Source organism: Tursiops truncatus, chromosome 3 (assembly GCF_011762595.2).
Source record: "Tursiops truncatus isolate mTurTru1 chromosome 3, mTurTru1.mat.Y, whole genome shotgun sequence".
Lineage (NCBI taxonomy): Eukaryota > Metazoa > Chordata > Mammalia > Artiodactyla > Delphinidae > Tursiops > Tursiops truncatus.
Window position 1 is genome coordinate 98,173,916 of NC_047036.1, and position 13,347 is coordinate 98,187,262.

Below are 13,347 nucleotides of genomic sequence, written 5' to 3' on the forward strand. Positions count from 1 at the left end.
GGGTAACTTATTAACCCAGTGCTCCACAGGCAGATGTGCAGCTGAACGGAACAAGAGTGGTTTATCTTATGCAAGTACAGAAATAGCAGAGCCTCATGCCAATTTTTGAAAATTAATTATTTGGAAAGAGGAAAACCACATCACTTTAGCCATTTCCTGGAATATGCAGGAGGCCTCCATGGAGCTGCTCTCCTCATCTGATCTCGGAGACATGCAACGTGACTCCCCAGAATACTCAGCTTCCTGCCCGGGGGGCTGATTATAGCCAGCAACCCAGGGGGCATCGATGTGAAAGAAAACCCTTATACTTCATCATCAAAGCTGAGGGTAGAATGTGATGATATTCAAGAGAAAACTGCAGGTAGAAATGCACATCCTCTGAGGAAAGAAAATCACAACTTTTCCTTACATTTATAGTTAGTTTCTGTCATAACTATAAGCTACTAAAAACATTGAGCAAGGACTCTATAAAGACTCCAAATGACTATGTAGAACTTGAAAAATATGCATTTGTGTGTGATTTGATCATAAGTTTAAAAAGAAATTGTGTGTTAATTTTTAACTTTTTTTTTTTTTTTTTTTTTACCAAGAGAAGCATTTAGTTGGGCTGAGGTAAATTCTTCTTCGGGAATTCTGTTCGGTGGGGACAGCAGAACAATGGGCTTTTGAATGTATTAAGAGCTGTAACATATGTATGCTATTTTTGCTTGCCCAGCATCTATTCCCCCTCTACAGGAAAAAATATGCCAATTTTCCTTTGGGAAACTGGATTACCTATTCTCTGGCCAGAGACTCTACAGCGTGAAAGCTGTGACCCTGATTTCCCAGGGTATAGTGTTTGTTTCAGGGAAAGTCACCTGACCTAAGTGAGCCAATCAAAGTAAATTATTTGGATTCTAAGATGAGCTTTCTAAAAGAGATGCTCTTTATATTTTCTGCTAGACTTGAACATGAAAGGTGTGGATTAATTATCTTGCCTCATTGACATCACATTAAGCCATCACATTAAGGAACAGGGTGGAGAGAAGGAGAAAGCCTGGTTATGCTGACGTAGTTCAAGCCCTGGCCTCAAGTCATACATGAATTTTTAATCCATGTGATTCAATAACTTCCTTTATTTGCCAAGTTAGCATCCGTAAGGTGTCTATTCTGCAACAAAAGGTGACTTAACTAATATGGTAACTGAATAAAAAGCAGGCTCCTATTCTTATGCCCCATTGAACACAGTGAAGTGTTTACATGGAAAAACTAAAAGAAAAATTATCAGGTTACCATGCCTTACAAACCGAAAAGGTCACACAAGTACATGATTGCATTGAATGTTGGCGCCAGCAAAAATGAAACTAAAAGATCTGAAGAGGGTATTGATAGAAGCATTTATGGGATACTTATCTTGCAAAACAAGCTTAATAAAAGATAATGTCAATTAAAAAATTTAAACACGAGGAAAGTGTTATTTCCCACCTTTTTAAAGGTCTCCCCTTCTCTCGTTTATAATTCTTACTCCAAAACCCTTTGTAAAATAATTGGTTATAGTTTAATTTCCCTAAACTGTTAAAGGCTAAATAATTTTCTGCAGGTATAGAGGCAGAACGTTTTCCCTCTTTCCCCTTTAGGTTTTTAAAGTAATTAAAATTGAAATAAGTAATTAAATTGAAATAAGATTGATTATCAAGAGAAATATTTAATTTTGTCTATATGGGACCCCCAAAGATTTGAGCCCCAAGAGCAAGTTGGGCAGTTGAGGATTATATGCCATACTGAGGTGAGGAATGGGGTAGGGGCCTGGGGCTTCAAAGGGGAAGAGGGAAATTCACAGGAGAATAAGAAGAGCAGATGCTTGGTAATTAGATATTTGCCCTGCCTACGTTTGGTCTTTCGGATAAAAAATTATCTTTGGTAATAGCTATATTTCTGGGCCAGGTCTTCCATCTAAATTCTTTTAGGTAATTAAGGGAGTAAAAGTTGCTTTTTTTTTTTAGGTCTGCTGGGTCTTGTTTACCTTCAGCTCAAAATAATCCACGTGCCAAGGTGACATATTTTGGGGTCACATATTCTGCTCCCCTCACAGGCAGCAAGCTGTCATGGTATATTTTTCTGGGCTTACAGCTTTACTTGAAGCATATCCTATGTATGTCCCTGAAAAAAAAAAGGAACATGGAAAATAATTTTTTAAGAATAATCAAAAAATGTTTTCAGGAGACTTTCACACTTGAATCAAGCTACTTGGATATACAATTCTAGATTGAAAAACAATTTCTCTCAGAGTTTTAGAGATATTATTCCATTATTTTCCAGCTTTTAGCCATGCTGCTGAGAAATATAATGCCATTTTTGGGCCCAATTCTTGGCATTTTACCTGTGCCCCACTCCCTCCCTCACCATTCATACTGACAAAGACCAAACTTCAGTCAGGCTCCTCTGAGTCTTCTTTTTGACTAGGCGTCACTCTTGGGCCCTGCCGTTGATCAAATTTTAGAAATATTCCTGCTGGTTCAGCTTAGTGAAAACCCTGCACTCTTTTCTTTTTTTGTCATTTTTATTTACTTATTTTTTTTTATACAGCAGGTTCTTATTAGTCATCCATTTTATACATATTATTACATATATGTCAATCCCAATCACCCAATTCATCACAGTAGCCCCCTGCTCCCCCCACCCCCCCGTTTTCCCCCCTTGGTGTCCATACGTTTGTTCCCTACATCTGTGTCTCTAGTTTTGCCTTGAAAACCGGTTCATCTGTACCGTTTTTCTAGATTCCACATATATGCCCTAATATACGATATTTGTTTTTCTCTTTCTGACTTACTTCACTCTGTATGACAGTCTCTGGGTCCATCCACATCTCTACAAATGACCCAATATTGTTCCTTTTTATGGCTGAGTAATAGTCCATTGTATACATGTACCACATCTTCTTTATCCATTCGTCTGTCGATGGGCATTTAGGTTGCTTCCAGGACCTGGCTACTGTAAATAGTGCTGCAATGAATATTGGGGTGCATGTGTCTTTTTGAATTATGGTTTTCTCTGGGTATATGCCCAGTAGTGGGATTACTGGGTCATATGGTAATTTTGTTTTTAGATTTTTAAGGAACCTCCATACTGTTCTCAATAGTGGCTGTATCAGTTTATGTTCCCACCAACAGTGCAAGAGTGTTCCCTTTTCTTCACACCCTCTCCAGCATTTGTTGTTTGTAGATTTTCTGATGATGCCCATTCTAACTGGTGTGAGGTGATACCTCATTGTAGTTTTGATTTGCAAATCTCTAATAGTGTTGTTGAGCAGCTTTTCATGTGGCTCTTGGCCATCTGTATGTGTTCTTTGGAGAAATGTCTATTTAGGTTTTCTACCCATTTTTTCATTGGGTTGTTTGTTTTCTTAATACTGAGCTGCATGAGCTGTTAATATATTTTGGAGATTAATCCTTTGTCCATTGATTCATTTGCAAATATTTTCTCCCATTTGGAGGGTTGTCTTTTTGTCTTATTTATAGTTTCCTTTGCTGTGCAAAAGCTTTTAAGTTTCATTAGGTCCAATTTGTTTATTTTTGTTTTTATTTCCATTACTCTAGGAGGTGGATCAAAAAAGATCTTGCTGTGATTTACGTCAAAGAGTATTCTTCCTGTGTTTTCCTCTAAGAGTTTTATAGTATCTTACATTTAGGTCTTTAATCCATTTTGAGTTTACTTTTGTGTATGGTGTTCTAATGTGTGGGGAGTGTTCTAATTTCATTCTTTTACATGTAGCTGTCCAGTTTTCCCAGCACCGCTTATTGAGAGACTGTCTTTTCTCCATTGTATATCCTTGCCTTCTTCATCATAGATTAGTTGACCATAGGTGCGTGGGTTTATCTCTGGGCTTTCTATCCTGTTCCATTGATCTATATTTCTTTATTTCTTTTTTTTTTTTTAAAGAAGATGTTGGGTGGTAGGAGTTTATTAATTAATTTATTTTTGCTGTGTTGGGTCTTCATTTCTGTGCGAGGGCTTTTTCTAGTTGTGGCAAGCGGGGGCCACTCTTCATTGCAGTGCATGGGCCTCTCACCATCGCGGCCTCTCTTGTTGCGGAGCACAGGCTCCAGACACGCAGGCTCAGTAGTTGTGGCTTATGGGCCTAGTTGCTCCGCGGCATGTGGGATCCTCCCAGACCAGGGCTCGAACCCATGTCGCCTGCATTAGCAGGCGGATTCTCAACGATTGTGCCACCAGGGAAGCCCCCATTGATCTATATTTCTGTTTTTGTGCCAGAACCATATTGTCTTGATTACTGTAGCTTTGTAGTATAGTCTGAAGTCATGGAGTCTGATTCCTCCAGCTCCGTTTTTTTCTCTCAAGATTGCTTTGGCTATGCAGGGTGTTTTTTGTCTCCATACAAACTTTAAGATTTTTTTGTTCTAGTTCCGTAAAAAATGCCATTGGTAATTTGATGGGGATTGCCTTGAGTCTGTAGATTGCTTTGAGTAGTATAGTCATTTTCACAATGTTGTTTCTTCCAATCCAAGAACATGGTATATCTCTCCATCTGTTTGTATCATCTTTAATTACTTTCATCAGTGTCTTACAGTTTTCTGAGTACAGGTCTTTTACCTCCTTAGGTAGGTTTATTCCTAGGTATTTTATTCTTTTTGTTTCAGTGGTGAATGGGATTGTTTCCTTAATTTCTCTTTCTGATCTTTTGTTGTTAGTGTATAGGAATGCAAGAGATTTCTGTGCATTAATTTCGTATCGTGCACCTTTACCAAATTCATTGATTAGATCTAGTAGTTTTCTGGTGGCATCTTTAGGATTATCTATGTATAGTATCATGCCATCTGCAAACAGTGACAGTTTTACTTCTTTTCCAATTTGTATTCCTTTTATTTCTTTTTCTTCTCTGGTTGCCGTGGCTAGGACTTCCAAAACTATGTTGAATAATAGTGGCAAGAGTGGACCTCCTTGTCTTATTCCTGAACTTAGAGGAAATGCTTTCAGTTTTTCACCATTGAGAATGATGTTTGCTGTGGGTTTGTCATATATGGCCTTTATTATGTTGAGGTAGGTTCCCTCTATGCCTACTTTCTGGAGAGTTTTTATCATAAATCTGTTGTATTTGGCAAAAGCTTTTTCTGCATCTATTGAGATGATCTTGTGGATTTATTCTTCAATTTATTAATATGGTGTATCATATTGATTGATTTGCATATATTGAAGAATCCTTGCATCCCTGGGATAAATCCCACTTGATTATGGTGTATGATCCTTTTAATGTGTTGTTGGATTCTGTTTGCTAGTATTTTGTTGAGGAGTTTTGCATCTTTGTTCATCAGTGATATTGGTCTGTAATTTTCTTTTTTTGTGGTATCTTTGTCTGGTTTTGGTAGCAGGGTGATGGTGAACTTGTAGAATGAGTTTGGGAGTGTTCCTTCCTCTGCAATTTTTTGGAAGAGTTTGAGAAGGATGGGTGTTAGCTCTTTTCTAAATGTTTGATAGAATTCATCTGTGAAGCCACCTGGTCCTGGACTCTTGTTTGCTGGAAGATTTTTAATCACAGTTTCAATTTCATTACTTGTGATTGGTCTGTTCATGTTTTCTATTTCTTCCTGGTTCAGTCTTGTAAGGTTATACCTTTCTAAGAAGTTGTCCATTTCTTCCAGGTTGTCCATTTTATCGGCATAGAGGTGCTTATAGTAGTTTCTTATGATGCTTTGTATTTCTGCAGTGTCCGTTGTAACTTCTCTTTTTTCATTTCTAATCTTAACTGATTTGAGTCCTCTCCCTCTTTTTCTTGATGAGTCTGGCTAAAGGTTTACCAATTTTGTTTACCTTTTCCAAGAACCAGCTTTTAGTTTTATTGATATTTGCTATTGTTTTCTTTGTTTCTATTTCATTTATTTCTGCTCTGATCTTTATGATTTCTCTCATTCTACTAACTTTGTGTTTTGTTTGTTCTTTTTTCTCTAGGTCCTTTAGGTGTAAGATTAGATTGTTTATTTGAGATGTTTGTTGTTTCTTGAGATAGACTTGTATTCATATAAACTTCCCTCTTAGAACTGCTTTTTCTGCATCCCATAGGTTTGGATCATCGTGTTTTCATTTTCATTTGTCTCTAGGTATTTTTTGATTTCCTCTTTGATTTCTGCAGTGATCTCTTGGTTATTTAGTAACGTACTGTTTAGCCTCCATGTGTTTGTGTTTTTTACATTTTTTCCCTGTAATTGATTTCTAATCTCATAGCCTTGTGGTCAGAAAGGATGCTTGATATGATTTCAATTTTCTTAAATTTACTGAGGCTTCATTTCTCACCCAAGATGTGATCTATCCTGGAGAATGTTCCATGCACACTTGAGAAGAAAGTGTAATCTGCTGTTTTTGGATGGAATGTCCTATAAATATCAATTAAATGTATCTGGTCTGCTGTGTTATTTACAGCTTGTGTTTCCTTATTAATTTTCTGTTTGGATGATCTGTCCATTGGTGTTAGTGAGGTGTTAAAGTCCCCCAATATTATTGTGTTACTATCGATTTCCTCTTTTACAGCTGTTAGCAGTTGCCTTACATATTGAGGTGCTCCTATGTTGGGTGCATATATATTTATAATTGTTACATCTTCTTCTTGGATTGATCCCTTGATCATTAAGTAGTGTCCTTCCTTGTCTCTTGTAACATTCTTTATTTTAAAGTCTATTTTATCTGATATGAGTATTGCTACTCCAGCTTTCTGTTGATTTCCATTTGCATGGAATATCTTTTTTCATCCCCTCACTTTCAGTCTGTATGTGTCCCTAGGTCTGAAGTGGGTCTCTTGTAGACAGCATATATATGGGTCTTGTTTTTGTATCCACTCAGCCAGTCTGTTTCTTTTGGTGGGAGAATTAATCCATTTACATTTAAGGTAATTATCGATATTTATGTCCCTATTCCCATTTTCTTAATTGTTTCAGGTTTGTTTTTGTAGGTCCTTTTCTTCTCTTGTGTTTCCCACTTAGAGAAGTTCCTTTAGCATTTGTTGTAGAGCTGGTTTGGTGGTGCTGAATTCTCTTAGCTTTTGCTTGTCTATAAAGCTTTTGATTTTTCCGTCGAATTTGAATGAGCTCCTTGCCGGGTAGAGTAATCTTGGTTGTAGGTTCTTCCTTTTCATCACTTTAAATATATCGTTCCACTCCTTTCTGGCTTGTAGAGTTTCTGCTGAGAAATCAGCTGTTAACCTTATGGGGATTCCCTTGTATGTTATCTGTGGGGTTTTTCCCTTGTTGTTTTTAATAATTTTTTTTGTCTTTAATTTTTGTAAATTTGATTACTATTTGTCTTGGTGTGTTTCTCCTCGGGTTTTTTCTGCCTGGGACTCTCTGCACTTCCTGGACCTGGGTGGCTGTTTCCTTTCCCATGTTAGGGAAGTTTTGGACTATAATCTCTTCAAATATTTTCTCGGGTCCTTTCTCTCTCTCTTCTTCTGGGACCCCTATAATGTGAATGTTGTTGCATTTAATGTTGTCCCAGAGGTCTCTTAGGCTGTCTTCATTTCTTTTCATTCATTTTTCTTTATTCAGTTCTGTGGCAGTGAATTCTACCATTCTGTCTTCCAGTTCACTTATCCATTCTTCTACCTCAGTTATTCTGATATTGACTCCTTCTAGTGTATTTTTCATTTCAGTTATTGTATTGTTCATCTCTGTCTGTTTCTTCTTTAATTCTTCTAGGTGTTTGTTCTTTAATTCTTCTAGATCTTTGTTAAATATTTCTTGCATCTTCTCTATCTTTGCCTCCATTCTTTTTCCGAGGTACTGGATCATGTTCACTATCATTATTCTGAATTATTTTTCTGTAGGGTTGTCGATCTCCACTTCATTTAGTTGTTTTTCTAGGGTTTTATCTTGTTCCTTCATCTGTTACATAGTCCTCTGCCTTTTCATTTTGTCTATCTTTCTGTGAATGCGCTTTTCGTTCCACAGGCTGCAGGATTGTAGTTCTTCTTGGTTAATGCTGCTAGCGTTGTAGGGTCTCCTGCAGAGGCGGGGGGCAGCTGTGGCTCAATGTGGGGACAAGGACACTGGCAGCAGAAGCTCTGGGAAGTACTCCTTGGTACAAGCCCTCCTGGAGTCCACTATTAGCCCCACCAAAGAGAAAATCCTGCACTCTTGATATCTGATCAAAATTTTCATCTCTTAGCTTTGGCATCTCACCAAATTCCTTATCCTGCACTCTAGATATCTTATCACCCTGGCCTGCCTTCAGCAATAATCCTGTCAAATTGATTATGCAGAATCTCTCCTTACTCCTGATGTTTCCTTTTAGTAATTTTCCATCCACTGATTTCCACCCTGCTCTTTGGCTATATATTTCCACTTTTTCTTGCTCTATTCAGAGTTGACCCAGTCTCTATCCCCCACTACAAACCCCATTGTAATAGTCTCCCTGAAAAAAGTCTTTCACAAGTGTCAGAATAATCTTTTTATTTAATAGGCATTTTCTTAATTCCTTGTTTTCAACATACACCTTGTTCTCACTCTGTTAAGCCTGGGTGTGTCTGAGTCCCAAGTCTTCCTGGACTCAGTTTCTCTAGAGTACATTTTCTCTTTTCTTGAGGGCATGGGGAGGGAAGCTCACTTGGTGCAGGGTAGAGGAGGTATGTAGTATCAAATGAATCCTTATGTAGCCCCATCCTTTTCTCTGCCTCCCAAGATACCTGGTGCCTCCAATTCTTGAGCGCTTTCCAGGGTTCTAAAGAGAGTCTTAATCTACTTGTCATCATTATCATTCTCTGCAAGTTTCAGCTTTCTTTATGCTTCAAGTCATTTACCACTTCCCAATCTGTTTTCCACCCTCTGAAGTTATAATAAAAATATCTTGTCTGTCGTTGCCTTTTTTCCCATTTCCTTTGTCCTTTAAAGTTTATAATGTTTTTTATTCTTTTATGTTATGCTAAAGTTGTTTCAAGAAATAAATCCATGGAGTCAAACCACCATTTTATGTAGAACTTCCTATTTGCTATTTAAAGAATGACTTTATACATATATTCATTCTTTACAAAGTCCATTGAGGAGGTAGACGCTGGTTGACATCTTTTGGATCTCTAGTTCCCCAAACACTGCACCTTGTGTTGTAAACTCAAAAGTGTTTAGCATTGATGAGTTAGTTTTACATATTCTGATTCTTACGTTCTCATTCACCACATTCCTGTAATATACCTAATATGCATAAGGGGCAGAGGCCGTGTGTAAGTATTTGCCTGTGTGTTCATATGTGTCTGAACTAGAAATACGCCATACTCCCTGCCTATAAGTGACTCATTATCTATTTGGAAAAACAAAACTTCTATTCTTAGAATGTTAAAAACAAGATGGTAATTAGAAAACAATAGGATAAAAGTAAAGAGATATCACAAGAGGGAGTTATTTGTCAAATGAGAGATCAGTGTTTGTATTCAGAAGCTGGCCAGATCTTCATCTGACTGAGGTGGAATTGAAAATTTTCATAAAAGAGCTGGATTTGAGTGAAGGCTTGGTGGATGCATAGACTTAAAACTATTTAAATTCTAGACTGATGTGTCAAGGACTGTCATGTATTCATGAAACCCAATTTCCTAATCCACTTATTTCCTATCCTGGGCCCATGGCTAGACTATATTTCTGAGTTGGGTGGGACCATGAAAAAGTTTGATAGACGTGATGCACTCCACACTCATCCTGTCCCTTAAAATACTCCTCAACCCTCACGTGATCACTGTATGTTCTCAGCCTTCCCTAGTCTGTGGCCAGTCTTTGTACTCTCGTTCCTATCCAACTTGACCTATGGTTGTAAATCTCCATGTGCTATTCTCTTCTTCCCTAAGTACACTTGTTTCCTGCTGTCTCCTGGCTTCCTCACCTCATTGCCCCTAGGACGTGGCCTGACACAAATTGAATTGAAAGTGGTGGCAAAACACTCAACTGTCCAGTGGGCACTTAGCCTGTGGGCATTCCATTAGGAAGTTGGAGGTGTAAACTGATTTCCACTTTGAATATTTTTCTGGATTTTAAACCCCTGAACTGACTGACATGGTCCTAGAAAGGGTGGTTTATATTGGCTTTGAAGTGAAGCATTTGATTGAAGTGAAACTTTTTTTTTGAGCCAATAGCTGTTTTCTGGGAGGAGATTTCATTCTTTTTACAAATCCTACGTTTCTTGGCACCTATCAATTGCAGGGACCAATACAGATTTAAAAACTGTAGAAACACCTTGGCCACAGGGGTTTATTTCCTTGGTAAGACTGGCCATGTACTGTGAACATCTGAGTGCCAGAGGCAGTGAGGCCCTTATGATTTGGGGCAGCTGTGAAGTAAATCTGACCTGTGTGGTGGGCATGAACTACTGGATAGAATCAGCTTTAAAAAACAGGCAATCGGGGCTTCCCTGGTGGTGCAGTGGTTGAGAGTCCACCTGTTGATGCAGGGGACGCGCGTTCGTGCCCCGGCCTGGGAGGATCCCACATGCCGCGGAGCGGCTGGGCCCATGAGCCATGGCCGCTGAGCCTGTGCGTCCGGAGCCTGTGCTCCGCAACGGGAGAGGCCACAACAGTGAGAGGCCCATGTACTGCAAAAAAAAAAAAACAAAAAAAAAAAACCCAGGCAATCGTAGGCCGTGCACAGCGCTCAGGCTCTACCTGCTCAATGTGAGTATTTGGAAGTAATGAGTGCATGAAGAGAATAAGATTGATTTGGGTTCTTCAACATAACTTGCTCCATATGAGCAAGTCAGCTATGCATAGCTCTTAATTCAGTTAGTTGTTTTCACATTAATTAACTCCTGCATATTAAATTTCCCCCCAATCATGACTAAAATGTTAACCTGTCTTTAATTTGTGCTGTTAAGAACCACATCATGGACTACATTTTCCATCCACTATGCACAGATTGCCTCCAATGACAGGCAAACCAAAGGGCTGTAGTTAGAGCTGCAGAAAAAAAATTCAGGGATCTTTTGAATATTGCATAAGCACATATGGGATTCTCTGCTTTAGCATCCTATGAGAATGAGGGTGATCAGATTGTTTTGAAGGAAACAAATTACAGGGAAGCTTTTGCTAGAATCCATTGAAATCATCTTCTGTTACCCGGGGACTGTTTCTTTATTCCAGATGCTTGGAATTAATTCCACATTCAAAGCCTGTTTTCTAGAGGAAGAAAGATAGGCTTCTTTATAATTTTTTAAGAGGTTAAAGGTGGGAAAGTTTCTTAATTTATTTTCTTGGAGAAAACAAAATATAGCAAGCGGCATTATAATCCCTTTTAAGGATTTATTGAAATGTCAAACTCTGGGGGACTGAAGCTATATGAGGAAAATGAATAAACAGCAGATTAGCATTTAGACAATATTCTTTTATTGTTTGACTACAGGAAATAATGCTCAATAGAATTAATTTGGATTTTGGCAGGAATTTGAATAGTAGAGGTAAAGCATGCAAATAATTGAGTAAATTTGAGTCTTGTAAGAACATTTATTGGAAAAATTAAGGAATCACATGATGACAATAATTCTTTTGGAGGCTATAAGTACCAAAAAAGTAAGAATTTTATACTTATTCAATGGTTTTATGGAATTTAAAATAGGAAGGTCTCTTTTTCTTTTGAAATCAGGACTTTTTAGCACTAGTGCAATTGAGAACTAAAATCCATCACTGGTATTGAAAACCATCATTTTTTTTTTTTTTTTTTTTTTGCACTACGCGGGCATCTCACTGCTGTGGCCTCTCCCATTGCGGAGCACAGGCTCCGGACACGCAGGCTCAGCAGCCATGGCTCACGGGCCTAGCCGCTCCGCGGCATGTGGGATCTTCCCGGACCAGGGCACAAACCCGTGTCCCCTGCATCGGCAGGCGGACTCTCAACCACTGTGCCACCAGGGAAGCCCGAAAGCCATCATTTGTCACTGAGTTGTCTAGGCTAGAAAGTAAAATGATTTCAAATACTGTCTGCCCATTTTCAGTCAGGAATAGAAAAAGAATGACCCTCTATCTAGTTATTGGGAGTCTTAGGATCTCTTAATATAAAGAAAGGGTATATCATTTTTTAAATAAATAAATACATTTATTTATTTATTTTTGGCTGCACTGGGTCTTCGTTGCTATGCGTGGGCTTTTTCCAGTTGCGGCGAGCGAGGGCTACTCTTCGTTGTGGTGCACGGGCTTCTCTTTGCGGTGGCTTCTCTTGTTGTGGAACACGGGCTCTAGAGCACAGGCTCAGTAGTTGTGGCTCACAGGCGTAGTTGCGCCGTGGCACGTGGGATCTTCCCGGACCAGGGCTTCAACCCATGTTCCCTCCATCGGCAGGCAGACTCTCAACCACTGCACCACCAGGGAAGCCCCCGAGAAAGGGTATATAATTTTTAACATAAAGTTTTCTTCTGTGCAAGAACTATTCTGATAATTTAATTACTGTAGTTTATTGAGCATAAATTGTGAACATTTCAGCTATTTTATCCACTTTCATTTTAGATCTAATTAGAACTAGATAGCCTATTTAAATGTATACATGCAGAAATACTTATTTAATGGAGAAGCTTAAGAATATCCTAAATTAGAAAGCCGTTTATTTTACTGATGAACTCTCCAAACTGTGCCATGTTGATCAGCTCATACAACTAAATGGAATTAATTTACTTCATTCATTCTCCTTCCTATATGGTGAGACCTTTCAGGGCATTGTTGGGAAAGCTTCTTCATTATATGTATTAAGATTCCTGGGTCTATTATCAATTTCAGTGTAGAAAATAGTGGTTCCATTTTCTTTCTTAGGCACTCAGTCTGGTAGTTTACAGAGAGAGGAAGTGGGGCTCCGCTGAATATAGTCAGGAGTAACTAAAAGGCCAAGGAGATTATGTGGGGACAGTCTGAGTTCTAGAAGGGCAGTGATGGGGACAAAACCACAGCTGGCCAGAAAGTTGTTTAGATGAGAAGTCAGAGTCTTAAGAATGTTGCCCTACCTTTGCATTCCTTTCTCTCCACTCCTATTCCTTTGAGTGGGCACCTTGTGATGAGGATATCCTTGTTCTGCCTATTTTCAGAAAAAGGAAGATAAAGAGCAGGCTTGGGATCGCAGGAGCCTGGGCTACCAATGTGGTTGTGGTTGGTGTGGTTAACTGAGAGCCATAATGTTTCACCTGCTGGCAGTGTCCCCAGTTGCTTAAGAAGAAAATTTCCAAAGAGAACAGGCATCACCTTCCTTGCACGGATCCTGTGCCATCTTACTACGGCAACGCACCAATAACCCAGAGGACCACTGTGTGCGGAGAGCAATGAGAGGTGATATAGGTGCCTGACCCCAGCTCCCGTTCTCTCCCTTTTTCCCTCCCTCCTTCCCTTCCTGACTCTCCTCCTTTCCCTTCAGTCTC